Source organism: Nipponia nippon, unplaced genomic scaffold (assembly GCF_047370975.1).
Source record: "Nipponia nippon isolate SJK-2023a ecotype South Korea unplaced genomic scaffold, ASM4737097v1 scaffold_2, whole genome shotgun sequence".
In the NCBI taxonomy this organism is placed as follows: Eukaryota; Metazoa; Chordata; class Aves; order Pelecaniformes; family Threskiornithidae; genus Nipponia; species Nipponia nippon.
In genome coordinates, this window is record NW_028262336.1 from 35,671,926 (window position 1) to 35,699,363 (window position 27,438).

At 46.1% G+C, this 27,438-nt stretch overlaps 1 protein-coding gene and 1 long non-coding RNA gene across 5 annotated transcripts in view; both read left to right on the forward strand.

Annotated features, from left to right (window-relative positions):
* Window positions 1-695: 695 nt before the first annotated feature.
* On the forward strand, window positions 696-12,913 carry LOC148055742 (uncharacterized). Its single transcript, XR_015704785.1, has 3 exons — window positions 696-804; window positions 4,000-4,112; window positions 12,859-12,913. It is a non-coding gene; the product is annotated as an uncharacterized LOC148055742 (long non-coding RNA).
* Window positions 12,914-23,445: 10,532 nt separating this feature from the next.
* Window positions 23,446-27,438, forward strand: part of AGPAT3 (1-acylglycerol-3-phosphate O-acyltransferase 3) — a 99,989-nt gene continuing 95,996 nt past the window's right edge. For 2 of the 4 annotated variants that reach the window (XM_087758639.1, XM_087758641.1), the window contains exon 1: window positions 24,645-24,905. The gene's annotated coding sequence lies outside the window, so the exon portion shown is untranslated. Of the gene's footprint in view, window positions 23,650-24,112; window positions 24,132-24,644; window positions 24,906-27,438 lie in introns of those variants that run through there. The other 2 variants (XM_087758642.1, XM_087758643.1) reach the window with 2 other exon arrangements.

The window sequence follows — 27,438 nt, forward strand, 5'->3', positions numbered from 1 at the left end:
GTTCCCAAACATAGTGGTCTATAGTTGAGATTAGGGAGGAGAATCAGAAACATGGAACATGGTTCATCCCTTCCAGTAAAGCAGCGGAAGGAAGAGAAGACCTGGGTGATGAAAGAGATGGACTTGGGAAGATGCCAACTTTTAAACCCTTTCCACCTCTTCAGATACTCCAGATAGAGATAAAGAGAAGTGCTAGCATAAAATTCAGCTGGTAAGTGTAATCATTTAGGAAAGCATAAAACTACGAGCGAGGGTACTAGCTGGTGAATAGATCGAGTCTGAGAGTTATGAACCTTTTTATTTGTTTGTCCTTATGCTTTCAAGTGTCGGAAACCAGTGTAGACCTCAAAGTGAGGTCTTAGGGAAATTTAAGGGATTTTAGACTGAAAGAAAATTATTTCACTGTGCGACAGGTACACACCCCCCCTCCCCGAAGATCGGGGCCTTTCACATGGCGATCCCCGCCTCTTCGCGCCTCGTTTTCGCGCCTTTTGCGCTGGGCCGTGCCCCCAGGCGGGGGCGGGGGGGGGGGCAGGAGGGGCGGGGCCGCTGGGTCGCCAGGCGGGGCCCGCAGCCAGTGAGGCGCCTGGGCTCGGAGAGGCTTCTGGGTCGTGGCCAGTGATGGCCACAACTCGGGTCCCACCCGGGGTATAAATGGGCGCCGCCGGAGACACACACCGCTTCCCTCCCCCGCCCTTGGAGCGGTTTTCTCAGAACGGCGGGTCTGTGTTTGGCGCCTCTCCCCTGGGGTCGGGATGCTGCCTGAGGAGACTTCCCGGGGCTGAGTGCCTTCGCCTCCTTCGGGTGAGTGGTTTTTCATCTGGGTGTCCTTGAGTGAGCCTTCACCCCCCGGGGTGAGCGACTGCACCCTCCGGGCACCCACGGGAGGGAGAGAGTTTCCCCCCTTGTGCCTGAGCGTGTGTGTGCACTTCGGGTCATCATTGTCGTGTGTGTCGCGGTGTAGCAGCAACACCCTGCCTGCCTGACACTTCAGACCTGTTATGTGTTAAATGTTATCGGAGTGTTGATTGATTTTTGGTTTACCCCTGTTTCTCATTAGCTTCTGTTGTGTGGTTTGGGTTGTTTTGTGCAATAAAGTTGTTTGTTTGTCCTTAGTTTTGGTTAGTCTTAGTGTACCCCTGTGACACGCTGATGCCCATTCTCGGCCACTACACTTGTACCCTGTTCCAGTCACGCACAGTGAGGCAGATCCGTGTGCTTGGGCGGCCTGGCCAAGGACCACTGGTGTGTAATGTGGAGAGCAAGAGGTGGAGGCTAGCGGTTCCTCTTCATTGGTGATGGCAAATTGGGTTTGGACAGGCCTTTTATACCCGGTAGAAGCCAACAGTTACAGTATAGTCCTTTTGCCTCAGAATTTTGCATATTCCTCCATGAATGTTGGCATGTGCTTTGTCTGTGCTTCCATGTTTGGGGTATCTTAGAGGTACCACCAAGAGGTGGACCCTGCAACATCCTGTAAACTTGTTGCCTTCCTCCTGTGGGATCTGCTATTGACAAACCATCCCAGCTGTTGTTTATCTGAGCACAGGCCTTCTGGTCTTGGCATAAACACCACCTTTGTTAGTATATTATTCCTGTCAGTTTGTCCTTGGTAGAGGCTACTCTTTTAACCTTTGTTTTGCTGTTTTTTTCTGGTGCTTTCACACACTCATTTCCATTCGTACTTCATTCAGAGCAGACTTATTTCTGTTACAAACCTCCCCAGAGGAGTAACTTTTGCTTGGTGGTGGACATGCTGTGTGCATTTGGTTTCCTCACTGCTTCCCAGTAGATGTTTTAAGAAGTCCCTGGGCTTTTTGTGGGATTTTTTGTTGGTTCATTGCTTTATTTTTTTTCATCTGGTTGAGGATAATCACCTCTGTTTTAAGCAGCGATTGCAGCTGCTCTGCAAGTCAAGCTCTCAAGCCTGAATATGTCCATGCAGCTTTTTTGGCAGACTGATATGAGCTGAGTTCACTCATGCTCTGAGCTGCAGCAATGACCCTAAGGTCAAGCTCAGTCTCTGTCGGGCTTATTAGCTTGGGCACAACACAATGCTGATGAAGGCTCTGCAGTGTCTTTTTGCTTGCCTCTGTGCACAAAGCCCTGGATGGAAGAACAGGCAGGAATGTAGCCCCTTTTCTTCTCCTCTAAGGGGTAATACAGGGTTTGCATTAGAACAGCTGACATGCTGAATTTTCATATGTTTTCAGTCACTGAGGTGTGGTGTTGTTTCTTTCCCTTTGTTATTGTTGCATATAGAGGGGGCAGATGGGCTCAGCCAGCTGCTTCTGCATCGTGCTGCTTTGCCCCCTGCCTCTCACAGGCAAGGGACTTCTAGGAGGGCAAAGATGCTTGCAGCTCATCCTTTCTTATTTTGGGCAAAGGACCAATGCCAGTATTAGGCCAGCTTTTACCTCCATGAGCCCTGAGGACTGGGCCCCTTCCTACATTCAGGGCATATTTGATGAAGAACTCCTTGGCAGTGGTGCTGGCTTAAGCAATTACTGCCACATACTCTGTTGCTCCCAGGCTACTTGTGCCTACCCCATTTTGCCTTTTTTTTTTTTTTTTTTGCTGCAGTCAGATCAGCTTCCAGGTTCGATCCCTCACACAACGGCACACACTGAGTCAGCCCTGCCTGAGGGGCTGTTACAAGAGGACAGATATTACAAGAGGCGGATGAGCGCAACTCTACTGGGGAGTAGTAAGCCAGCTTAAAGCAGTGCTGCTAGTGACAGTGTTAACTAACTGTGGCCTCAGAGGTCTGGGGGTTTTGATACGGATGCAGAAGCTTTAAAGAAGGCAGGCAAAAGAAAGCCAGAGATTGTCTAGATAATGTCATGCAGACTTGGGCCTTGGCATCGTGCAGTTGCATGACCACAACTGCAAAACCTCTTGTGCTTTCTGGACAGGCCTCCTAAAGCTCATGAGATCATACTGTCTGTCACTTTCCCCCTCAAAACTGACCTGTTCCATCTGAATTTGGGAGATGAGTTGAAGACACAGAGATACTGAAGTTCCCATGTGTGCCCCCCTTTGGCAAAGACTGCAGTTGGCGCTGGCAGTCACTGGTTTTGTTTGACCTGTGGAGAGGTCAGCTGGCAGATGCAGCCTGCCCAAGTGATCAGCACATCTTTGGCTTGGGACTGGCCGCAACAGAAACTGCCTCTGACTTAGTATGTGGGCACATGGGAAGAGGCTGGAGGTAGGATGTGTGCATCCATGGGATGCAGTGATTAGTAGATGTGGGATATTGTGTGAAGAGCAGAGATTAGGGTTGTAGGATGCAAGGCCGTAGAAAACCAAGCTTCCTCAGCTCTGCTTCTCGCAGAGCAATATTTATTTTCCTTAATTTCAGCTTGGGGAGCTGCAGCTACACAGCCTGTACCTTATTAAGGATTATGACTCAGAGGCGCAGCAAAATTGAGGTATTTGGTCTCTAATGTTGCTGAGTGTTGTCTCTGTGTGCAGAGGCACCATTCTAGCTCTTGCAGAGTAATGCTTGTCTTGCTTGCAGTAGGATAGCAGGTTTGGAGCTAGATACAAGTTACTGCATTTTCATCTTTCTTAGGGGACTTGCTACATTAGGAGAAAGAGACTGACTTTCAAGGGCTTGTGCAGGACAGTGTGGCTATAGATCTACTAACACCTATCACACAAGAAGGGAGTGATGAGATTCTGGGTTTTTTTTGAAGAGCACAAATGATAACAATTTTTTTCCTAGTCTTTGCACAGTCTTCCTAGCTATTCAGCTCACATTGCCCTTTTCAACTCATGAGTGGGCAAAGCATATATATTGTGATTTTTTTTTTTCTCCCCCTCCCTTAGCCTCCTCAGAGGAGATGTCACTAGACGCAGTCCAAGCCATGGTGCCTGTGTACAAGGCACTCCTCAGCTTTGTTTTCTGGATACCCCTTCTCTCTGCTGCTCTTCTTGCTGGGGCAGAGCGCAGCGGACTTGTCTCCTCTGTGCTGAAGGCACTTCTACCTTCACCAGGGGCTGTTGGGTTGGTGTTGCCAAAATTCCTGTTTGCAAACCTCTCCATGATTTAAGCTGCATGCTCTGAGGAGAAACACTCTTCCTGCTCAGTGACTTCAGGGAAGGCCAAGGTAAGTGGGGAGCTGGATTCCTCTGCCCCCTTTGCTTGTGGGGCAGGGACTGTCCAGTGATAGCCAGAGAAAGGTTAGTTTCCCTTGTCAAAGCTCTGCTGAGATAGAAGATGGTGAAGGTGATATGACCACCTTTATATTCAGAGGAGGGGGTGGACAGCAGGAGAATTTGTCACTCTTCAATAGCTAATGGCACTATCTGGGATGGCTAATGGTGTTGATGGGCTCTTCTCTGGGGAGTCTGCTGGGCTGTGAGAGCAGGGCTGGGCTTAGAGGGCTGTTACCAGCCTCCTGCCCCTTCTCCCTCTACAGACAGCAAATTTGTCCTCAGAGCTGGTGGGAAGCAGCCTTCTACATAAAAACCATCAGCTTCTGTCAAGCCTTCTCCAGGCAATCAGGGTACAGTGTGGTTTCTGAGGGCTGCCTGGGAGTTTTGCTTTTAGGCTGCTTGCTCAGCTGCCAGTTGGGGTGACTGCCCCGGCATGCTGCTGCTGAGCCTGGCACCTAACTGCATCTTCACCTGAACTGCTGGCCTGGCTCCTGCTCCTGTCCTGCTCTGGCCCTGCCTCGTCCCCCCAGCCTTCCCCTGACACGGTCCCCTTCGTAGCCCTGTGGCTTCGGCTCCTGACTTCAGGCTCACACTTTTACCCACCCATTATATAGCATGCATAGGCTCGGGATTATTCTGCCTAACTTCTGGTCTGCTTTGTATCTCATCAAGCTCTTCAGTGTCCTGCTCACTGTTTACTGTAAGCTCCTGGTCTAGCTGTCCCCTTCCTGGATGGGAAGACCTCTCAAAAGACAATTTTCTAACCACAGTTAACTGTTTACTCCATCAAAGGCATGTATACTTGGGGGGAGCGAGAGCTTGTGTGTGTGAGGGGGTTGTAAACAAGATGGGAAGGGAGTGAGGGATGTGCAAGTGGAGAGGAATGGTTTGTGTATCTTTGGTGCTTGTGTGTACGCACATGTTTGTGAGTCAGACCAAAGGTGTGCCTAGCCTAATACCCTGTCTTCAGCTCTGGACAATAGCAGATACTTAGGGAAAGAGCATAAGAAATAAGGCATTCACATATTTTTAACATGGTAAACAGGCAGGTTGTTTGCAAAGACTGAACATTGCTGTGGGTTGTTATCCAGCCTCCACTCAAACACTTCCACTGTTAATACTTATTTTCTTCAATGAATTTATTCACTATTAGCAGTACAAATTAATGCTGCAGTTTTGGGGAGGAGTGACCTGTTGAGAGTTAGAGTCAAGTTTTCTGTAGTCTTAAGTTTCCTGCAGCCAACACGATGTACAGAGAGAAACATTACAAATGTATATAACACAATACAGTGCCTGCACAGAGTATCTGGTCTCCAGGTATCAAAAATACTTACCTTTCTTATTGCCACTGTTGTGTTTTTGACATCCTGCTCAATCTTTATAGCCTTACAACAATCACTGTCACAGCTTTTTGAGTCAAGGCTAATAAAGGACAACTTGTGGTGGCCTCCACCACCCATAACTCACCACAAAATTCAGCTAGACTTTTATGGAGTTGTCTGTTCAGTGCTGTGAATAAGCAGAATTTGGAATGTGCACATATAATTTACCAACCTGGTTGAACTAACTCATTAGAAAAAGAAAAAAGTAATTAACCTGCCACAGAAGTTACTTTAATGCAAAATGACTTTAATGCAAAACAGGTGAAGTGTGGAAATAGAATCTTACTGATTACTGCTGCAGTCCTTGCAGTTCAGCATGAATTTCTAGCTTGTTACTCAAATTTGGGAATATCTGCAACGCTGTGATAGGTAACAACAAAGTCATCATAATAGGTAAGCAAAAGGTCAATGTACACAATCCTGACATCCATCAGTTTTGCAGTATGATAGCTTTGGTGCTCTCTGGAGCCCTCTGATTTCCACAGCCCTTCAGTATCTCTTGGCGTGAGGATGACCTATGCATAGGTCATGCAAAGTCATGTATGGTTTTCGCTCTCAATATCTTACAAAACCTCCTTCTTAACATAGCAGTATGACAGTAGTGGTGAGGCTCATATCCTGGACATAATAAGACACCAGGTGAGCTTGTGGGAAGAGTCCGCTGTTTTTAGAAGTAGGTCCATGTGCAGATTAAACAAAACTGAGACTTGTGACCTTCAAGTGTAAGACCAAAAGTCAAGCTAAGGTTTAGGTTTGCTTAGGTTTTTGCTCAATGCAGGTTGTGTTGAAATAGTATCTCTGGAAAAGAGGACACACCAACGATATCACGCCATCGGATTGCTTTCCCTCCAGTCAGGAGGTCAAGGTTTCACCTGGGAAATTTATTCAAATCACAAGCTCTCTGCAGTAACTAGTAATACTTAATAAAAATACACTCTGCCCTTTTTAGCCTGTGTATTTTAAAAGTATTTTACAAAGGAGGAAAATAGTGTGCAGCCACAGTAAAATGAAAGAAAAAATACTCCCGCATGTGACAACAGTGACATTTTTCAGATACATTTTTCCTTTTCTCTTGTGTCCATATTTAAAAAGCAAAGCAGGGAAGTTCTCTAAAGAGCCTCGAATAATAGCCAGTTTTAATGTAGACTCCTCTGTATGGATCTACTGGGTTGCAGACAGTGCAACCCATATTACCCTCAGAGGAAATGTCAGAGTAACTCCTTCATAGCTATCTAGCCCTCCCAATTAAACCATCTGCAAGACTATGCATAAGCAACCTTACGCCAGGAATGTTAAACTGTAATATGTGACTCTGCAATCTAACAACATGCTTACATTAATATTATGAAATTATTGTTTACATTGCAGTAATTCCCAGATACTCCAGTCGAGAGCAGAGCCCCTATAGTGCTGCTCAATTGTAGATTAAAGTTCAATTTAGGCCCTGGGGAGTGTGCCTTCTAGAGTGGAAAAGGGAGTTCCCGCTGGTGTACAGAGAGAAGTTTAATTGATTTCTGCCTGGGGGTGCTGCATTATGCCAGCTGAGGGTACAGCCCAGAGGAGCTAGGACAGGAGGGGGTAAATGCCAAGGGCTTGGGCTGGTTGTATGCACAAGCTGGGTGCATTTTCCCCTCCCTCTTCATATGTCACAGCTGTGTCATCCCACCTCATCCACTTGAACCTCCCTTCTCCAGCTACCCCACACGTGCTCATTGATTAACCTTTCTTTCTCTTTATTCATATGCTCAGCTCCCAAAGGCAAGCTCTCCTACTGAGGCCTCCTCCAAACAAGACTGTCCCTTGCCCACAGTGGGAACCCTCTCCAGCTGACCCCTTTCCCACCGGAGCTTCTTCCAGCGAGGATTTTGTGGCAGCTGGGGCAGGGGTTCCCATATCCCTAGGGAAGTATTGCTCTAATCCTAATGCCAGCATTACTTCAAGGGCTCAGGACCCATGCTCTGCTCTGAGAGCCAGGCTTGGTGTCTGGGGCAAGGTTTTGGGCAGTGAGTGGGGAGGAACTCACCCTCACCACCATGGATTGCTGCAAATCATCTACTAATTGTGCTGAATGAAAAGCAAATACCATGATGGTATTGCTCAGCAGGATCTCATCCTGGGAATCACAGCCTTTCTAATTGAGACAGAATAAGAGAAATAAAAGGGGAGTTTGACTTCACATTTTTGTTTTCCCAAATTACAGAGAGTGGAGACGTGACTGCTTACACAAGCAGTAACCCCACTGTTTAAATGACAAGTTAAAGCTCCAGGGTTCAGCAGCTATGGCTGCTTGAAAGTACCAGTGCTTGATTTTGATTAATATGAGTTTTCCAAATGGAGCTGGTAGAAATGTCTTATTCCCTGTTCTCTCCTTGGCTGCTGGTGTATAATGCTGTAAGCTGACTGGTTTTTTTTATATTCCTAGGAGAGGAGAAAAAAGATTGGTTAGAAAATATCCCAAAATATATCAGACTGTACTAGGGTAGAAAATGAGCTTCAGTTTGATACAATGGGTGGAAATGTTCCTTCTCAAAATCTGACTGCTATCACATTTTTGTCTGAATTTGTAAAGAGTGCATCATTATTATCTTCCTACATGACACAACATCACCTTCGCTACTGTCCCAGCAACCTAGCAAAATCCTAGCTAGGTTTTTAGCATTGCTGCTTACCTGCTGTGACTCACACAAGAGCTGTTCCACTAGTATTCTTCACAACCAAAGCTAAAAATAATTCTCTCTAAAGAGACAAAGACTCTGTCAGATAGGAATAGTTTTTATTAAGCAATAGGAGTTTGTTTTGTTTTAATTTTAGGAGACTCACTTAGAGAAACAGCTTCTTTTGCACATGATTTTTCTGGGAGCAAATCAATGCATTTAATTTGATTTTGAACCTTGCTGCACAATCAATAATGCCTCAAGTGACTTCAATCTGACATTTCAAATCAGTATGCCTAAAATTCAGATGTGAAATCCCTTTCCCAAAAAACCAAGACCAGTTTGCTTTTGACCGAATCCATATTAAGAAGAGGGCTATACGTGCTATGAGTTACAAAAGAGGCCAAACTCTGGTACTGTTCTGAAAAGCTGCAAAAATAAGGTGTAGAAATAACCCAAGGAGTGTACTGCATGTCTTGGTAGTCCTACAGCGTAGTCTAGTCTTGTATGTGGACATATACTTCACGTGCCAGTGATGGTCATGCATGTTTGCCCAAACCCTTGGGCTCTAGACTCTGTAGCAATGTGCTTCTACATGCCTCAGATGGGGAGGGAGAATAGGGGCAGAAAACTTCTCCTTTTTATTGGATTTCTGCCCTGATTTTTTTTGCAAATTAGCACAGATCCCAGACATTTTCACACTTTGCATGACTGGGCAGTGCTGTTAGTCCATCTTACTGTGCAGCTGCATCATCCACATTACTCACTGCAGGAGGCTGGAGTATGAGGAGACTTATACTGGGACTAGATTAAGCTACTGGCCAGTCTCTGCTGAAACTTTTCTTCTTTTTCTAAAACACCAGTTATCAAGCTTTTAGCCTTCCCTTCACCCTTTGTCCAATTTCATCTATTCTCTTGTTAGCCCAGCCTATCTATTTGTGACAGGTGGGAATTTGGGAGCAGTTCTTGGTTAGTGTAAACTACCAGGTTTCCGTCCATAGATTCAATGGATGTGACAGTTAATTTCAACTGCAGACCTTCCCCTTTGTCTTTTGAAAGATTTAAGGTTTTTTCTCTGTTTATATATACTTGAGAAAAATCTCTACGGAACATTGTAATTTTACCAGTGATGATCTGCATAGTTCTGAGTCTTTGTCACACATTTGTGACTTCAAAGGGAGCTATATTTAATGAGGATGCCTTAGTGAGGGGCTGCCAACATTTTGACAAGCAGTTCCCACAAAAATTTACCCTGTGATAGACCCTGCTAAGCCCCTTGAATGGATGAGTTTGCGTGAAGGAGGGATTTGCACATTATAAACCACATGGAGTTCTGATTATGTAGGGTGAGCATCTCTACAACACAATCCACCTTCCCGAAAACTGTGTTAGAACCATGTCTTTTGGGGGAAAAGACACTCAAAAACCCCCTCCCAAATACAGCTTTTTTTTTTTAACTTTAAGATTGTCAGAAGTAGGAAATCCACCATAGCCATTGGTACAGCTTTCTAATTTATTGCCAGAAACAGGAAATCCAGCATTAGTACAGCTTGGTAATGGTTATATATCCTCACGTTTCAGATTTTGCATGTCATTTTTAGTTTGAGTTTATAGCTTCGGCTAGTTAATTGGACTTTTTTTTGTTTGAAGAGCCCTCGCTTATCAGATTTCTGTTCCCATGTAGATAGATACTTACAGCCTATGATCTAATTATCACTCTTTCCTTATTAAGCTAAACAGTGTGAGCTACTTTAGAAATCCCAAGTCTTATTTATTACCCAGTCATCAAGAGCTGATTTACAGGAAACTAAAGACATTCTTCTTGTCATGTCTGTGGTGTCTTGATTAAATTTGTCTTCAGGCACGATTTTGTGCTAAACGCTTATTTGGTGGTTCTTCTTTCCCATTAGCTGTTACCATGTTGCCCTCCTGACCGATTCAGTCCAGGTTTACTTCCTCAGAAGACAGGTCCTCCCGCTGCTGCCATGAGGCCACCCTGACTGCACGGGTTACTGCCTACATACAAGTTGGAGCATCAAAACTGAATCCCTCAGCCCACATCACACTTGCTAGGTGTGCCTTGCTTCCAGAGCCATTGCCTGTCCACGCTCTTGTTCCTAATTCAGAAATTATTTTCTTTCAGTAGCCTCCAAATTCCCCAAAAGTCCTAAAATTTGTTATGTGTCACGTGAGGCTGTGATGCTAATGCTGGTGCGCACCGTTACAAATGAATGAAGTCTGGAAAGCTGTATGGCCTGAGTTATACCGCGAGGCTCAGCCCCAGGAGAGGAAGAGCACTGCTTCTGTGGTCTCTGTGTTTGCCTTGGGCAGGATGGTGGCTTCCTTTTTCTTCGAGTGAACTTCCCAACAAGTATTGCCCGTCTTTCTTGGGTAGCTGCATTGCCGTTTTGAAAGCAGACTTGACTATTTCATGGTTTCTGTTGAGCAGTTGTCGACAATTTTATCCCATACCACCCTCCGCTGTCTTTGATCAAGTGTCTCATCAGTTATTTGCTTCCTGCTAATGACTTCTGGCTGTGCAGAATTCCCCAGACCATCTTCCTGCAGCATGTGGGCCTCTGTTCACCTGCACCACACAAAACACTGCCTCGTCCCCTTGGCTGCCAAGACCACCTCCTCACCCCCCTCTCTCCATGCTTTGTTCCTTTGTGCCTTGAATTTGGGATGACAGGGGTGTTCAGAAAGCATCTTTTGCCTTCCAATTTGATATGAACTTTATCTTAATTTTAACTACTGGATGAATTCAGGCAGATGGCAAACAAAACTGCCATATACTGTGTGCATTTACTGTAAATATTTGTGCATATTTTCTGACACATTATAAAATATACCACTACCATGCAAAATGCTTAGTCTAGACAAAATGGAAAAGAAAGAAAGGGACAAGTGGACAAGAGGGAAAATGAAGGTATTTTCTTTGGAAAGAGTTGTAATACGGGGCTCCTTGGAGCTGCCTCCCGCACTCCCTGTGCTGTGCCATGGCCGTATGCGTGGAGGAGATTACAGCTGTCGCTGTTTGGCACAGCCGCAAGATCATGGCCAAATTGGAGCCGTGATTGCATCAGTTTCACTTAATTCAATTTCTTGATTTAGGGGAAGAGAAAACGACATGAACATGACATTCCCATCCTCTTTCTGACAAGGCAATTACACTGAATTAATCTTTCTTAAGACCTGTCTTAATTGTTTCTGGTTTTCTGCAGTACATTTGCCTGTGTTGCTGGCTTTGTTTTTTTTTTTTTCTGAGAGAAGCTGCCCTTAAACTCCTGACTTAATAATTTCAGATTGCTTTGAACAGCAGGTTTTGTAAAACAGCTATAAAATTTAATGCTATTAAGGGAATAGGTATATCTATATGTTATGATCATAAATGCATATGATCTTCAGGCAGTGAGCCTAGAAAATCTTTAATTCAAGATTGCAGATATTTCCTCTTCTCAGTGACATTTCAAAGCATAACTTAAACAAAACTCCTCTCTTCCGTGTCATCCAATGCTGACAGCCAGAAACTCCCTGCACAGGTACAGCACTTGATAGTCCAACATTGCTGGTGAAGTTTTGAAAACCTATTAACAACCCAAACCCAAGCAGCCCAAGCCTGCTGCACCTCCTAATCATGGTCAATGCAAAGGTTCCTATTGCTTTAACAGGTCTTGAATCGGACTCACAAGGAGCAAGTTTGGGTAAAAAACACCTCCATGCAGATATCCACTGTGAGAAGGTGTCTGTATCCCCCCCTTCCCCAATAAGCAAGGGCTGTCTACACGGACTGGTGACAGGGCCAAGGTTATAGAAACGCAGCAGGGAAGGGCAGGTTCAGTACATTGAACATCCTCGAGTGAATTTAGGATTGCCTTTCCATTTAACTAGTGAGATTGCCACACTGGGGAGGCTTGGGAGAATTTACTTTAAAGGCAATCAGTTGGCACAGGAGGCATTTTTCAGGCACAGATGTCCCACTGTAATTTACAATCAAGTAATTAATGCCCACTAAGAACTAGGAAGACCATCCCAAGTTTAAAAGTAGGTAAATAAACATTGAGATGTTGGTGTGCATCATCCACTGATTTAATGACTGCTATCACAGCATAACCCAGGAGCCCCGAGCAATTAAACCCAAGGAAAAATTATAGAAAGCAGAGTAAATTTCATTTTCAAGTCTCCAAAGAGTAACAGAAAACATCCCCTGTGTTAAATAAGTCTTAAATTTAAAGCAAGGCAAATAACCCATACTAGTAACAGACTACCTTGGGATCTTCTTGCCTTCTTGTTTCTCCCTCTTGGCAGAATTTGAGCTGATCTCTTGCCTTTTAATGAGCTGTCTCCCAGTTGGAACTGCCAACTTCTACTGTTTTTTCAAAAAAAAAAAAAAAAAAAAAAACAAAACATGTTCAGACTGTTTTATGAAACACTCTAAGCATCAGTACTTGTTCTGTAAACTGCACGGTAGAATATATTGTAAGGAAGTAATATCCTGTTGATCTGAAAAAAGAAAAATCAGGATATTGACTTTTACTCTCTACATTCTTAGTACTTTCAACAGTTAGTCCTACGACTGGAAAGCTGGTCTGTACACACATGAAACAAAAGCAGGTTGATATATGACATAGGACAATGATTTTTTTGTTTGTTTGTTTCAGGATCCAAACCAGAAGATTTGTTTCTCCCTTGTGTTTTATTGCCACTTTAAGTTAGGGAAAAGCTGATGGCATCACAGCACTGGACCTCTAAGATGACCTTTCAGCGTGCCAGGAGCCATGGCACATGGCTCAGCTGTCAGCCATGACTTGAAATTGCTCAGCCGGGTGGAAGGCACAAGAGGTTGTGATCGATGGCTCGTTTCGACGAGTTTCTCTCTCACTCTGTCACACCTCTTTTCCCCAGATGTGTGATGCAAAGCCAAGCAGAGCGGGCAGTCTTGGGGGAGGCCGTGGCTCCCTGCAGCACACTGCAGTGGGTGCGCAGGCTGTTGTGCCACCCGCGCATCCGAGCCTTCGTTTCTGAGCCCTGGCTGGCTCCCGGGGCTGTGTTTTACAGCCTGCAGGCAAGAGGCTGCCTGGGCTGCCTGTGCGGTGGGGATGCAGTTTGCTCATCCCCAGTCTACATATTTTTTTTTTATGTCTTGAAGTGTAACTGGGGAGCTGCGAGCCAGGCAAAATGTACCTGCACATATTCAGATGTGTGCGTGTATGTGCCTGTATCCTATCTTTAGCATTTCAAGAGTTAGTGTTTTAAAAGCTCTGCTGCAAGAAATATTCCCATGTCAAATTCAGTATGAGGAAAAAAGTCCTTTTTTTATTGGCAAATTTTTTCATAGATTGGAAACTGTGATACTCAATTATTCTCTTTTGAATTCATAGCCATTTCAATCATGATTCAAGGCATAGTTGGATGTTCACTAATTTATATAATCAATCTTAATCTTTCTTTTCCTTCATCTTTTTGCTCTTTTCATTTGGAGAAGTTGATTATTATTGCATTAAAATTATTAAAATAGGTCATTGTGCAATCATATATAGTTTTACACTACTTCATACTTCTTTCTTGCAAAAAGAATCTGTACATATACTTACTAAAATAATTACTTACTTTAACATACATTTACCCAAATACTTAATTTTTACATTCTTAATGTACTGAGTGATATAATGTCAGTAAAAAAGAAAATTAATTTGATACTAATTTGTGCCAAGCACTTTTGATAAAGAATGGAACTCATTTGAAAATGTGGGAAGTCAATATTTCATATTTATGATTTATTTGCTGTAGAACCTTTGCTGGTACCTGTCTGCATTTAAACTATTGAACAAAGGAAAGACTACCCACTCCTTTCCTCTAACTTAAAAACCTCAAAGTATTTTTCAGATGTTCTAATTGCTCAAGTAATTGGACTTCTTCACATTTTATGAATTTGACAAGACTTCATTCAGTCAAGCAAATCGTTCAATGACACGTATTCCAGTACTGAACAGCTGCTGATTTTAATATCTTGCCATGTATTCCTTTTGTTTGTTTCATGTTTTGAGGATACTGTCAATTCTAACAAGGGCAAAAGTGTCTCTTTATGAAACTCTGTTGAGACAGTACTGCAGTAACAGTAAAGCCAGAGCATGCTGCTGCTTTTACTCTACAGGTCATGCAAAGAGACAAGTTTGGAAATTTCAACTCTTGGTACCACTAAAGGCAGCAAATTCTAAAGATGCTTTTTTGGAGACATCTATGTTTTCAGGCTTGGTTTAGATATGATAACCTTCTCTTTGTAGTAGTTTATTAGCAATTTGTATTTTTTTATGGTGACATCCTCGCATCGTGACAAATGTATTTGGTGCAATAATGCTTAACCTTCAAATACTTAGAGTTAAAAGAGAAAACTTTAACACAGGTAACTATATTCACTGTTTAAATGCACCATAAGCAAATGACATATTATTCTCCTTTGGGGAGAGCCCATAATGTATACTGCAAGGCACTTCTATGACACAAGATGCATGGTGCAAGCAACACTGTAATTTTTCTTCTCCTTCAAATCTCCACTGAAACTAGTTAGTGCACACAATATACAACTGTCTATCATAAGTCTTTGGGCTGGTCTGGACTGCCATCTTGCACAGCCTGGTGCACTTTGGTCTGTTTGCTAAGGTGTCCGTGTCCATCAGTTACTATCCCATCTCACCAGCCTGAGGGTGGCTTTGGCTTGTGGTGAGCCTGTCACACCAGGTTCACATTGCCTGCATGTCCCTCAAGGATCCAGCCAGCACTGGCTGGACCCAGCACAGCCAGTCCCATCCTGTCTCCAGTTTCCCACTTCCAAGCACCCATTCAAGGCATGCCGAGTGCTGGTAGCTGTTGCGTAGGAATTAACTCCAGCCGCTTATTCCTATGCCCTGGCTCTCCCCGCATCCGCATTCGGCACAGGCAGGTGTCTAGCAGCGCCCAGTGGTACCAGCCACTGCACTTCGCACTGCGACATGGGAATCCCACGGTTTCTGGTGGGAAGCCCCATGATTATCCAGGCCTGCAAAAAGTCTGTAAATAGCAGGGCTCCTGACGCTGTGCTGCCTGCAGAAACACTTAGGAGCTGTGCCTCATCCCAAAAGCCACTCATCAGGGAATATGCATTATTATTATTATTATTATTATTATTATTATTATTATTATTATTATTATTATTGTCAGTGAATCTTGCCCAGGACTGTTTCAGAAAAAAAAACAAGCAAGAAAGCAGCAGCAGTTTCCCAGTACTCCAGTGCAGTACAGCATTGCTGACTCCAAGGTACTATACAGGGCTTCTGTGCCTTTAGTGATGATTGATTTGGTCCCATCATCCTGGAGAACGTGAGAAATAGTATGTCTGTGTGTAGCCTCCCGTGATGATTTATGAAGCTCAGTTTCCCCCTCAGTGGTCTTTGAGACTGAAGCAGCAGGATTCATGTGTGGGACAGTGAACTTTTGTCATGCAGCTTCTCACTAGTATCATTTCCATTCTTCAAGTGATAATTTGATGAATCCTGACTTATAAATAGGGCTATACAAAAAAGGTCTCTGTTCTTAGACCTTGTGCCTTGAGTGTGTTACGGAAGAGAAGTATCCTTTGCTTCTTGCAGTGCCTTTATCAGTCTCTTCTGGCAAATGTCAAATGCCATGTCAAATCTGCAACTTCCAGCCTCCCTTCTGGAGTGCTAATATGCAGAGATCTGGAAGAGCCGTGAATATCCACTCATCCTTTTGATTAGATTCTCTCTGTAACGTAGAGCTATTTCCTGGGATGGTTTCAGCTCGCCTCCTGTTCTCTTCTGCCTGTCCCCTTTCTCTCATAGCAATTCACATGGTGTTACTAGTGAAGTCAACTCTTAGCCATAGTGCTACTGTACTCAAACCCTCTTGCCTGTATGTTGCTTTGGATTTGCTTGGTTTGAGCTCTGAAATGTTAACTATGTCTTTACCACCAGATTATCTACAGCAAGCATATTAGAAACAATTTATCTGGATGTATTTTTTTTTTTCCTGTCTCAACAAGGGTGTTTAGGAGTAGTTCCCCAAACTCAGACTCTGGTATAGAATGGGAAGTGCTTCTTCCATTAATCCTTTAACTACTGACTGACATGATTTCATCGAAGTCTTATTGTGAAGTCAGTCACAGTTCTTGCGCTTGGGTTAATGGATATACTATTTCTAATCGGAAAATGTCTGCATTAAGAAGCGCTTTCTAATCTAGACTCCAGACTATCAGTCCCACGCTTATTTTGCTATAATGATCTCTTCGTTCTCAGTCTACATATGGGAGCGAGCACAACGATAACAGGCTTTTGCAGCCCCAATCTCCCTACTGAAACTTGTGAAGCACCTGTTGTCCATTTTCTTTGCAGCAGATTTTCTTACTTAGGCATTTGATTATTGTGCATTGCACTTAACCAGCACTTCATGAATCCCTGGTTCTTTCATATACTTTTTTTTTTTCATCTGACAGCAGAGACAGACTGCTTCATATGATGATCCACTTGGACCTGTCTCAGAGGCTCCCTGTCAGTAATTGCTGCTTTTCTCTTCTGAGACAAATGCATCCAAACATTTATTCCCAACTGCAGATATGCTAAAGCATTGCTGATGACACCGAATCTGCTGTACCTTAGTCTCACTTCCATTTCTGGCAAATCCAGGCTGTAACATGACTGCAAAACTGGCATTTCTCAGAACTTGTGGTTTGTGGATGTAGATTTTGAAGCAATGCTACATTGGCCATGGGATTTCTAAGGCTATGTGAATTATAAATGTCTTTCACGCTCTCGGGGGGGAGGGAGAGGGATGTCTACTGGCTCCTCTCTCTTCTCTACTTAGCTTCAGAAATGTGACAATTACATTGAAATCTGCAATGAAACCCGGTGTGTACTCTACACTGCACAACAATTCACCGGTATTGTGTAAACCAGAGCATCAGTAACAGATGTACAGACCAAACAGATACTGTGACATTCAATTTTCATTTCGGTATGTCTTGGGAGAATTACTCATGTGGAAAGATTAACACATACAGAGAGACTACAAAACCATACAAATAAGCCTGTCTGAAGTAAATGTTGCCACAGCCTTGCATACTAGTTCCCACCTGGGTTTGGGAGCTTATGTAATACCCTTAGCCTATGACATTAATTGATGGCACAGATAGGGTCTGGTTTTCCTTTTGGGTAGTATATTGTCATTGTGCCAGTCTGATTCTGCTAGTGTCACCAAAGCCACACCTGAGAAACCAAGTAAGGAGTCAGGTCCATAGATCAGGGATTGTACATGATGATGACGGATAATATTGGACAATCCTCTCTGGCTTCATTCATGCATTAATAAATCAACAGGAATTTATTTTATGATACATACAGCAGTGCCACTAAATCCTTGTCCTTTTAAAATCATGTTTATTGAGTTTCAGCCTGGCAAAGCCACAGATTACTCAAGTAAAGCATTTTGAAGTATATCAAAACCATAGTGGGAAAGCATATCCCCTTCCATGTAACAGCAGCTTACTGAACTGCAAATGCTTCCAAAATGAGGAAGAAGCAACTTCTTCCACACAGAGGTAGGAAATCAAGTTTTCATCTATATTAGGGACCTGGCACACTGCAGTCTTGTATCTTTTCATGTTTTACATGTTTATACATAGCAGGGCAGCCTGCCAGCAGCTCTGGCCAAAACCAGCAGCAACAGCTTAGCTCCGAGTGGGTAGGTTTTTGCTGGAGCAGTGCATGAAATAGGTACATTGGTTTGTCAACATTCAATTGTAAGTACGGAGGCACTGCCTATGCTGCTGACCGCCATTAAAAACATAACAAAACTGAACGGTATGTGAGTGCCACCAGAGCTAGAAAGTAAGGTACTGCAGTTGATGGAGAAGCTCTCCTAATGCAGTCCTGAAGCTGAGGAATCTCATTTGCATTCACATTTTGGCCCCCATCCACTATGCTGGCAATGCAAAGGAAAATCAATTGACTAAGCTTCTAAATTTGCTTTAAAGACTCAAATAATGTCAAATCTGTTTCCTATGTCTATAGCAATTATCAGAAAATTCAGAATTAAGAATCCCCAGTAAACTCAGCTCTGTCTCCTTGATCCTATGCATTAAGTGGGGTTTTCATTACCCCATCCTACTTCTTTGTACAGATGTGTTCTATAGATAAACCGGACCAGTCTTTTTCACACTTGGTCTGGGAACCGTGCATGATTCAGAAGCTGTTAGAAGGTGGCTAATGGAACAGGCCACCAAAACTCAGTATCAAACGTACATGCATCTTTCCATGCATGCAAGCCAGAAAATAAGCAAGTTCATGAAAGGAAACGTAGTAAAGAGATACTCAAAGCTGAACCTAAGGCTTTCTCTTTGTACATGGAAGCCAGTGTGGGTGCATTACAAAAAAAGGTTCCTTAATTTTATCTGAGGTGGTTACGTAGCCCTTGGATCAGATAAAAGAGCATTGGGCTAAGTGATCTCCAGGGTCCCTTCCAGACCCATGCTTCTGCAGCCACACAACACAAGTGCTGGGTTCATTTCACCTAACACTCAACATCTACAGTGCAGATGTTTACGCTGAGCTGGGCTTTTGAGGCTGAAAATATAGGGGGGGTTAAATCAAACTAGTGTTTATCCAACGTTTCCTGAGATCTAATTATTTATATGACTGTGATCCTGCTTTCCTTGTACAGAAAAATTCCCACTAACGTTAATGGGTATTTTTTCCTTAAGAAGATGCACGAGATACAGCCCTTAGATTACAGGGAAAAAAATGCAATTTCAATGGAAGTCAAGAGCCTTTAGTTCAGCTCCTTGTGAGAAGAACAGAACTAAAATTCACCTCAGGGCATCTGAAGATAACGAATGCAATTTCAAGAGAAAGTATAGGGAGCTGTAGTTAGAGCAAAATGTGTATTGTGTATTTGTATTGTGTGAGGTTTTGTTATTTGCTTAGCAGCATGACCTATTTCCCAGCATCATGTGATTTTTGTATTGGAAGACTCTTCTGTAAAGAAGTAGAATTAATTTTCCAGGGGAAAAGATAAAAATCTGGCTTTCCTTAATTCTGCCCATTAAAATAGTATAATGCTGCATTTCTTTTTATTTACGTATTGATTTAAACTTCATAACCCTTTTGAAAGATACATATGTGTAACGCATATGTACATACTTATCTGTTGTTGGCGGTATGTAGTTTCATTAAGTTGTTATTCAAAAACTGTACAAGGCATCAGGAAAATCCAAATTAAATTACACTTGGATTTAATATGATTTAAAGTCCATCTCCCACCACAGTGGCAGTTAAGCGCTTAGGCATCTGAAGTGCACAAAGGGAATTTAAGCCGCCTTCCGCCTCCCTCTGGTGCCTAAGTTTTCTGCTTAAATTTTTCTTAGCTGCCTGAAGTTTTTTCAACTATGCACATGGAGATGAGAATCTAGGGATGCCACCTGTGGCTAAAATGATCTGGCGTTCCTAAAACAGGAATTCCTGTGTCCTAGTCTCATAAGCAACCCTGTCTATCAGACTTTCTCAGTTCATTCCTAATGGAGACCAACACTAGAACAGAGAGAAGAGAGGAAAAAAAAATCAAGCTGTAATGGAGACATCTGGAAGGGAACTGTTTATACAAACTCAACAACTGTTCAAAAGCTGGCCTGTAAAGTATGCACTCCAAATCAGCAGTCCCTTCTGAAGTGCTTGCTATATATGTATTTTTAGCTTGCGGCTTCTTTATTTCTAGTCATACTTCTAACATAGTGGAAGTATTCATAATTATGGTGATAGGACTTTTTTTAATGCTGGTATAACTCAAAAGTGACCAAATGAAAGCTTACTACACTTTCCCAAAGGAAAGGAAAATGTTTTATGAGTTAAGAAATTTCAGCTCTAACAATAATTAATTCTCAAGCAATTGTTAGAAAGCTGTGTTCATAGTACAGGTTTCTGTTCATTTGTCAAAATTGACAGCACAACGCTACTGAGGATGCAACAAAGCTGAGAATGCTGTAGAAATGATTATAAAGGAAATGTTGAACATTTGGTAAGCTAAGAGGATATTCAGTTAGGTTGGATTTAAAGTATTAACCTCTTCGGGAGATGAATTCTATCTGTCTGTATCTTTTGTATCACACATACATTAATGCATTGGGTCTGCATGGATTTTCTTAAGACCTCAAATAGGAATTTGAGCTTATATTTAGGATAGGATGGGTCAGCACTAGAAAATAAGTGTTGTTGCTAGGTCATGCTTTCACTTATGTATGTGCCCAATGCTGTGTACCTGCACTTGCCGCAGTGCCCCCAAATTTTCAAGTACAGATGAGACCCGATTCAGCATCTGCTTCAAGTCTCCTTGATCTTTCCGCAGCTGACGCTCCGCGGCTCGTGCAGTACCTGCTGTACAAAACTGCAAATGGTCGCTGGCCTCTGCTCGCTCCAGAAGTTAATCAGGGCTTCACTGCAGTTGATGGGAAGTGATGAGGAGCTGCCCTTGGACCGAGGTGTTGAACACGACTCGGACACAGCTCAGTATTGAAAACTAACAGGGAAGTGTCCTCCAGTGATTTCCAACTAACAGTTTGAGAAACTAGAATGAGCACTGGGGAGGCGGGGCTATAGCACGTGCAATGGCTACAAAAGGGATGAATTTGAAAACCTAGAACTCAACCCCCATTAATGTTGAAAAGGAAGTCTCTTCATTTGGAGAGAAAACCCGCTTCTCCTAATTACATTCATATTCTCAGAAAAATTGACAAGTGAAGATCAATGTAAGAGACTTTCTTTCCAGCAGACCCCGTGGACTTGTTGGGGTGATGTGAAATAGCTGCTTTCCTGATGCGCTTAAGTAGATTTCAACCATTTTGATGTGTTAAGTGTTTTTTTGCTCAATAGAAAAGCCTAGTAGGGGTCTATTTGAAATCTTGCTTTGTGCACATAACAAACATTGCTTCTGTGGAACAGCTCATTTTAAGCCTGGGGATGATAATGGATGAATATCAGGACAGTTGCTCTCAGTTTCACTCCAGAGGTACTGGTCAGCACCTCACAGAGCGCTCTTACCAGCTGAGAAAGAGAAGCTCGTGGCTTAACCTCAGTCGGCAACTGAGCACCACACAGCCGCTCACTCACCCTCCCCCGTGTGGGATGGGGGAGAGAATCGGGGGGGGGGGGAGGAAGTAAAACCCATGGGTTGAGATAAAGACAGTTTAATAGGATAGCAGAGGAAGAGAAAATAATAATGATAAAAAAATACACAAAACAAGTGATGCACAATGCAATTGCTTGCCACCCACTCACTGGTGCCCAGCCCGTCCCCAAGCAGCGATCGCTGCCCCCCGGCCAACTCCCCCGGTTTATATACTGAGCATGACGCTATATGGTATGGAATAGCCCTTTGGCCGGTCTGGGTCAGCTGTCCTGGCTGTGCCCCCTCCCAGCTTCTTGTGCACCGGGCAGGGCATGGGAAGCTGGAAAGTCCTTGACTGGTGTAAGCACTGCTCAGCCACAACCAAAACATCAGTGTGTTATCAACATTATTCTCATCCTAAATCCAAACCACAGCACTGTACCAGCTACTAGGAAGAAAACTAACTCTATCCCAGCTGAAACCAGGACACTTACCTGCTGAGAAAGAGAAGATGTTTTTTGCCAGTAAGATGTCAGAACACAGCTAAAGCAGAGAGGTGGCAATGAATTTATTGGCAAACTTTCTAGGTGCTACCTTTTGGGATTTTTTTTCATGCTGTTTCTGTATTCACCATTTTTATTCCCAAACTTTAAATGTATTTTCTTTTCTTTCTCTTTCTCTTCCGTATCTGTCTCACGCTAAAATACCCCATGAATGCACCATCCTGTCAGGTTGTAGTTTTGATCATTTGATTGTTACACGTACAACACTCTCAGTAGACACTGTAAGCATGTGAGCACTGCAAAGTAGGACTGGCAGTATATAAAAAAAATAGGGAATTTATACTTTGCTGTAGTTAAAATTCAGGCAGACCAGAAACGGGTCAGGCAAGCTTAACTGTCTTCCTGTTAGTGATACAATCTGAAAAGTCTTCTGACTGTAGAAATTATGTCATGCTCTGTTTCTGCAATCACACCATCCTGGGCTACTCCTATTAGATCATTTCCTTGAATGAGCTATTTCTGATTTGGAAACAGACTTGTGAGGTATACTAAAAGCTCACACAGAGAAAAAATGGAAGCTCTACTCTATGTGCATCCTTGTACAAACCCAGAAGTTGCAGAAAAATAAGCTGCAAATGCCTGTGTACTACCAGCCTGGGAAACAAAGACAAACGGGAGGCTGAGCACCGGGACCCTTAGAGGAAAGCTAAACTGCCTTTGTCCTGCCTCAGTGCCGAGCTACGTGAGGGACTGAAATCACCTGCGATGTTCTCCAGGAAGCCTGCTGTAATTTATGGCAGCCTACTATAAAGCTACACCGGCATAGGAAACCGGCCAAAGATTTTGCGATTGGCCAAGCCGGCATGGGCTGAGCAGCATTCGGTAGGGCCGATCAGAGCTGCCAGTGAGAGCGGCGCTGGAGGAGGTAGAGGAAGAAGAAAAAGCAGCATGCGCCCCCGACCTGAGGGCAGAATCTCTGCCTCGTACTTGAACTCACGTACAACTGGAAACCAGTAGCGAGTTCTGAGATAACAGTAAAAGTGCAGCAATTAAGGGATTTAATGGCACTTCAAGTAAACACAGAACAGAAATATTTAGATATTACTTGTGTGTACTTTCCTTAAGTAGGTCAAGTTATGATGTTCTGAATGTCTCATACCGCAGGCGAAAGAGGGGAACATTTGGAACCTAAACAACTGTTAAACCCACTTTTTTTTTTTACAGGTCTCTTACAACTGCTAGTTATGTATTTGCTTTACTGTGACGATCCAGAGAGCACTACGACCGCTGCCTTTCCATGTCACTGCCTAACACTAGTCTCCTCAAAATCTGTATTCTGGAACCAAATAGAAGGAACTGATTTTCAGAGGTAACGAACGTGTGCGATCTCGAAGAAAAAGCTTTGAGAGTTGCAAGGTCTCATCATCTTGAAAAGTAAAGCCAGTTATTTAGTGGCATCAGTAAGGCGTTTGGAGGCTAACGCTAGCTACTGGTGTTTGAAAATGTTGTTCCAATTGTAAAGATTGTCTATAAAAGATGGGTAACTTCCAAGCTTCGACGCTTCCTCAGGCCGCGCCAGGAAAGGAGAGGAAGATCTCCCTACCCCTACTCGCTGTCGCCCGGGAAAGCCGCGCCGAGCCGAGCCGCGTGTCTCTGGCCAGGAGGAACGCAGCTGCTGCAGCCCTCTCGCACTCCGAGGAGAACAACCGAGACCCCAAACAAAAACGTTATCTTTCAAGACTTACTCTGAAAAATGGACCAGGCTTGTGTTCCCTTCCCTGTGTTCTGACCTGCTCCTTTACGGTACGTGTAGGAACACAAAAGGTACCGTCAGCCTGCGGCGTTACGTTTGTTCGAAATCGGGTAACCGGGGTGAGACCCTGCTCCTTCCATGAGGAGTTTCCACCCAGTCCAGCCCTTGGCAGGGCACCCGATTTACTGCGCGGGGAGCCTCGCCCCTACACCCCGGCGCCCTGGCTTTACCGCCTTTTTCTTCAGGCGGACCCGGGCCTGTATCCGTCTTTATTGCTCGCGTTCCGTAGCGGTTTCCTGCCTCGCTGAGACCTTCCGTTACCGCTTCCCGCCGTGCCGTCTCCCCGGTTCTCCCACGCCGACCCCCGACCCTGCACGCGCACCCGAGAGCTCCGCTCGCGCCTCCCCGGCGCCCGCCCGCTCCAGCCCCGAGGGGCGGCGGAGGCCCCCGCACCTCCCCGCCGTGGGGCAGGCGGGAGGGGACGGACCGCTCTCCCCGAGGACAGCCAGCGGCGAAGCGAGCCATGGCTCCGGTGAGCGGCCGCGCCCCAGCGAGGCGGCTCTCCCTCCGGAGGCACGGAGGGGCCGGGGGCAGGCGCCGCCGCCGCCGCTCCTTGAGGCGGGGAGCGTGGGCTTTCGGCCCTGGCCGAGCGATGGAGACGCGGGGGCGCCGCACTCCCCTCCCCTCCCCGGGCCGGGCGATCGCCCCGCCGCCGCCGGTGGCCGGAGGAGCGGGGCTGCGGCGAGGGGCGCCTCGGGCGGGAGCGGCGGCGCCCCCTGGCGGCCGCCCTGCGGTGGGGGGGCGCGGGCGGCGGCCGGGCGCGGGGCGGGCGGCTCCGCCGCATCGCACCGCACCGCGTCCCGCCGCGGAGCGGGCGGCGGGGGTCCCGCCGCGCTGGCCGGGGCGGGGCCGGGCGGGAAGAGAGGCGGTCGCCGCCGCCGCCCCCGCTGGCTGACCCGACCTTCCCCCCCTCCGCCGCCCGGCTCTCCTGCCCCCAGCGGCCCGGGAGGAACTGAACCATCGCTGCACAGGAAGTAGCGGCTGCGGGGAGCAGCGGCGGCGACAGCTGGGGCTGCCGCACTCAATGAGCGAGGCTCCCGCAGCCGCCGCCGCCCGCCCCGCTCGCCCCTTCCCCGCCTCCCGAGGGCAGCGGCGCCGAGCCAGCCCGCCGCCGCCGCCGGGGGGGCACCGCGGACAGCAGCAGGCGGAGGCGGGCGAGGCCGCCCGCCCCGGGGCTGGAGGCTGAGGCGGGCAGAGGCAGCTCCGGCTCTTCCCGAGGAGGCGGCGGCGGCGGCGGGGACTGCAGGTTGGTGCGGCTCCGCCGGCGAGGCGCGGGTCCGGGCTGCGGGGGGAAGGCGGGCGGCGGACCCTGCCCGCGCCGTGCCGTGCCGTGCCATGTCGGCCCCTCCGCGGCCGGGGCAGCGCCCCCCGCCTCGGCGCTCCCGCATGCTGCCGGCGCGGGCGGCGGCGGCTCTGCCGGGCGCCCCTCGCGAAGGGCCCCGGCGCGCCGCCCCCCGCTGCGGCGGCGACAGCAGGAGCCGCGCCGGGCCCGGCTCGGTCCGGCGGCCGTGGTGCCGGTGCCGCCGGCAGGCTCAGCCCTTTGTGTGCCGGCGGGCGGGCGGGGGGGGGCGGCCGGGCCGGGCCGGGCCCGGCGGCAGGGGGTACCGGGGGCGGGGGGGTGGCGGCGGGGCGGGGAAGGGCACAATGGTCCCGCCGGCGCGGCCGGGCCCCGGCTGGAAGGCATCCTCCCGCCCCGGTGGAGATGGACGCCCTCCCGGGGGCTGCGGAGCGAAGGAGGCGCAGGCTGGCGGCTCGCTGCTGGGAGGATGGCAGCGGGGCGCTCCGCCGAGCCTGTGGGGAGGGAGGGAGGGTGAAAAGTGGGAGAGCGGCTTCAAACAAACAAACAAACAAAAAAATAGAAGGGAAGCCCGTTTCGGGAGAGCCAGGCTGTACCTGGGCGCACGGCTTGCGAGTGCAAAATGGAGAAGAGCAAACCCTATTGATCTGAGAGCGCCAACCAAATAGGATGCTGTTGTGCTTGGATTCTGTTCAGATGATGCTGATGGATTTAATAAGCTGCTAACCTAATGTGTAGGCATCTAAATCAATAAGCACATTGATTATTTCCTTATAGCTTTTAATACACTGTATTCTAAGGGAACTTGCGTGTTGCGACTGTTACCCATTTGATGCTTCACTTGTATATTCTTGTATATGCCTCCAGTCTTTTTTCCTCTTTGAATCTGCATCTCCCCTCCTTGATTAGGCAGAGAGCAGGTGTGGAACGAGAGAGGAAAGTGGCAGAGTTTGCAGTAATCTTGCTGCTCCTTCAAAGCAATAATAATCTCATTAGCTCATCATGTTATCAAACTCATTAATTTCAAGTCCAAAATAAACTTCATGGCCTTTCCCCCTCTTCCGCTCTAAGGGAAGTAAGCTAGAGTCCAAGATCGCGCGTTTGCCATCGGTGAATTGCTGATACGTACAAGCACGCTTGGGAGTAAAGCGGTAAGCTCTCCGCTTGTCCCGGCAGTCTTTCTTTCGCGGTGACGCTCTTCACTTGAGGCTCTTTGCTTGAACTGCAGGTCGTTTGGGTGAAGCTGAACGTAATCACAGATAGGTATGTGTTTTATTTTGTTTTTTTTCCCCAAGCTTGATTCTGAAAGCAGTAAACCCCATGCAGTTTCCATTTATTTTCTTTCAACACTGCATCTGTATACGAGATGATGAAGTTAAACCGAGTTGTTGTAACCTGCAGTGAACTCTCTTTGCTGTGGTGAGCGTTGGGCTGTTACAGAGCTCCGTGTGCTGTGAGGATTTTAAACATAAATGTTCTGGTCTTTCCTGTAACTTGGCTTTTGGTTCCCTTCTGTGTACTCTAGTCTTCTTCCCCTTCATGGCTGTTATTACTGAACCTTCACGATTAAAATTACATGCATTACATTCAATACCTTTTTTCAACCTTTTTTTAGGGCAATCTTATGTACTCTAAGAAAGTCTCATTATCCCTTTCTCTCTTAGTTCCCGCCCTCACCTCTCCACCCCTATATACTCACTTAATTGGAGAAAGCAGGCTAGAGAACAGTTGGTCTCCAAATACAGCTTGAATTCGACAAGCACAGGAAAAACACCTGACCAGATTGTCCCCGCTAAGCATGATTAAAATGGCAGGACCACTCAGCAAAACTTGGTTGTCCTGGTTTCAGCTGGGATAGAGTTAGTTTTCTTCTTAGTAGTTGGTAGAGTGCTGTGTTTTGGATTTAGGATGAGAATGATGTTGATAACGCACTGATGTTTTGGTTTTTGCTGAGCAGAGTTTACACTGGTCAAGGACTTCTCAGCTTCCCATGCTCTGCCAGGTGCACAAGAAGCTGGGAGGGGGCACAGCCAGGACAGCTGACCCAGACTGGCCCAAGGGCTATTCCATACCGTATGGCGTCATGCTCAGTATATAAGCTGGGGGAAGAAGAAGGAAGGGGGGGACAATGGGCGTGATGGCGTTTGTCTTCCCAAGTAACCGTTACGCGTGATGGATCTCTGCTTTCCTGGGGATGGCTGAACACCTGCCTGCCCATGGGAAGCAGTGAATGAATTCCTTGCTTTGCTTGTGCGCGCGGCTTTTGCTTTACCCATTAAACTGTCTTTATGTCAACCCATGAGTTTTCTCACTTTTACTCTTCCGATTCTCTCCCCCATCCCACCGGGGGGGTGTGAGTGAGCGGCTGTGTGGTGCTTAGTTGCTGGCTGGGGTTAAACCATGACATTGGTACTGCAGTTTAACAGTATGTTGCAGGCAGCTCGGTCAAGGGTGTGTGAGTTGTACCTGACAAGGGCTGAAA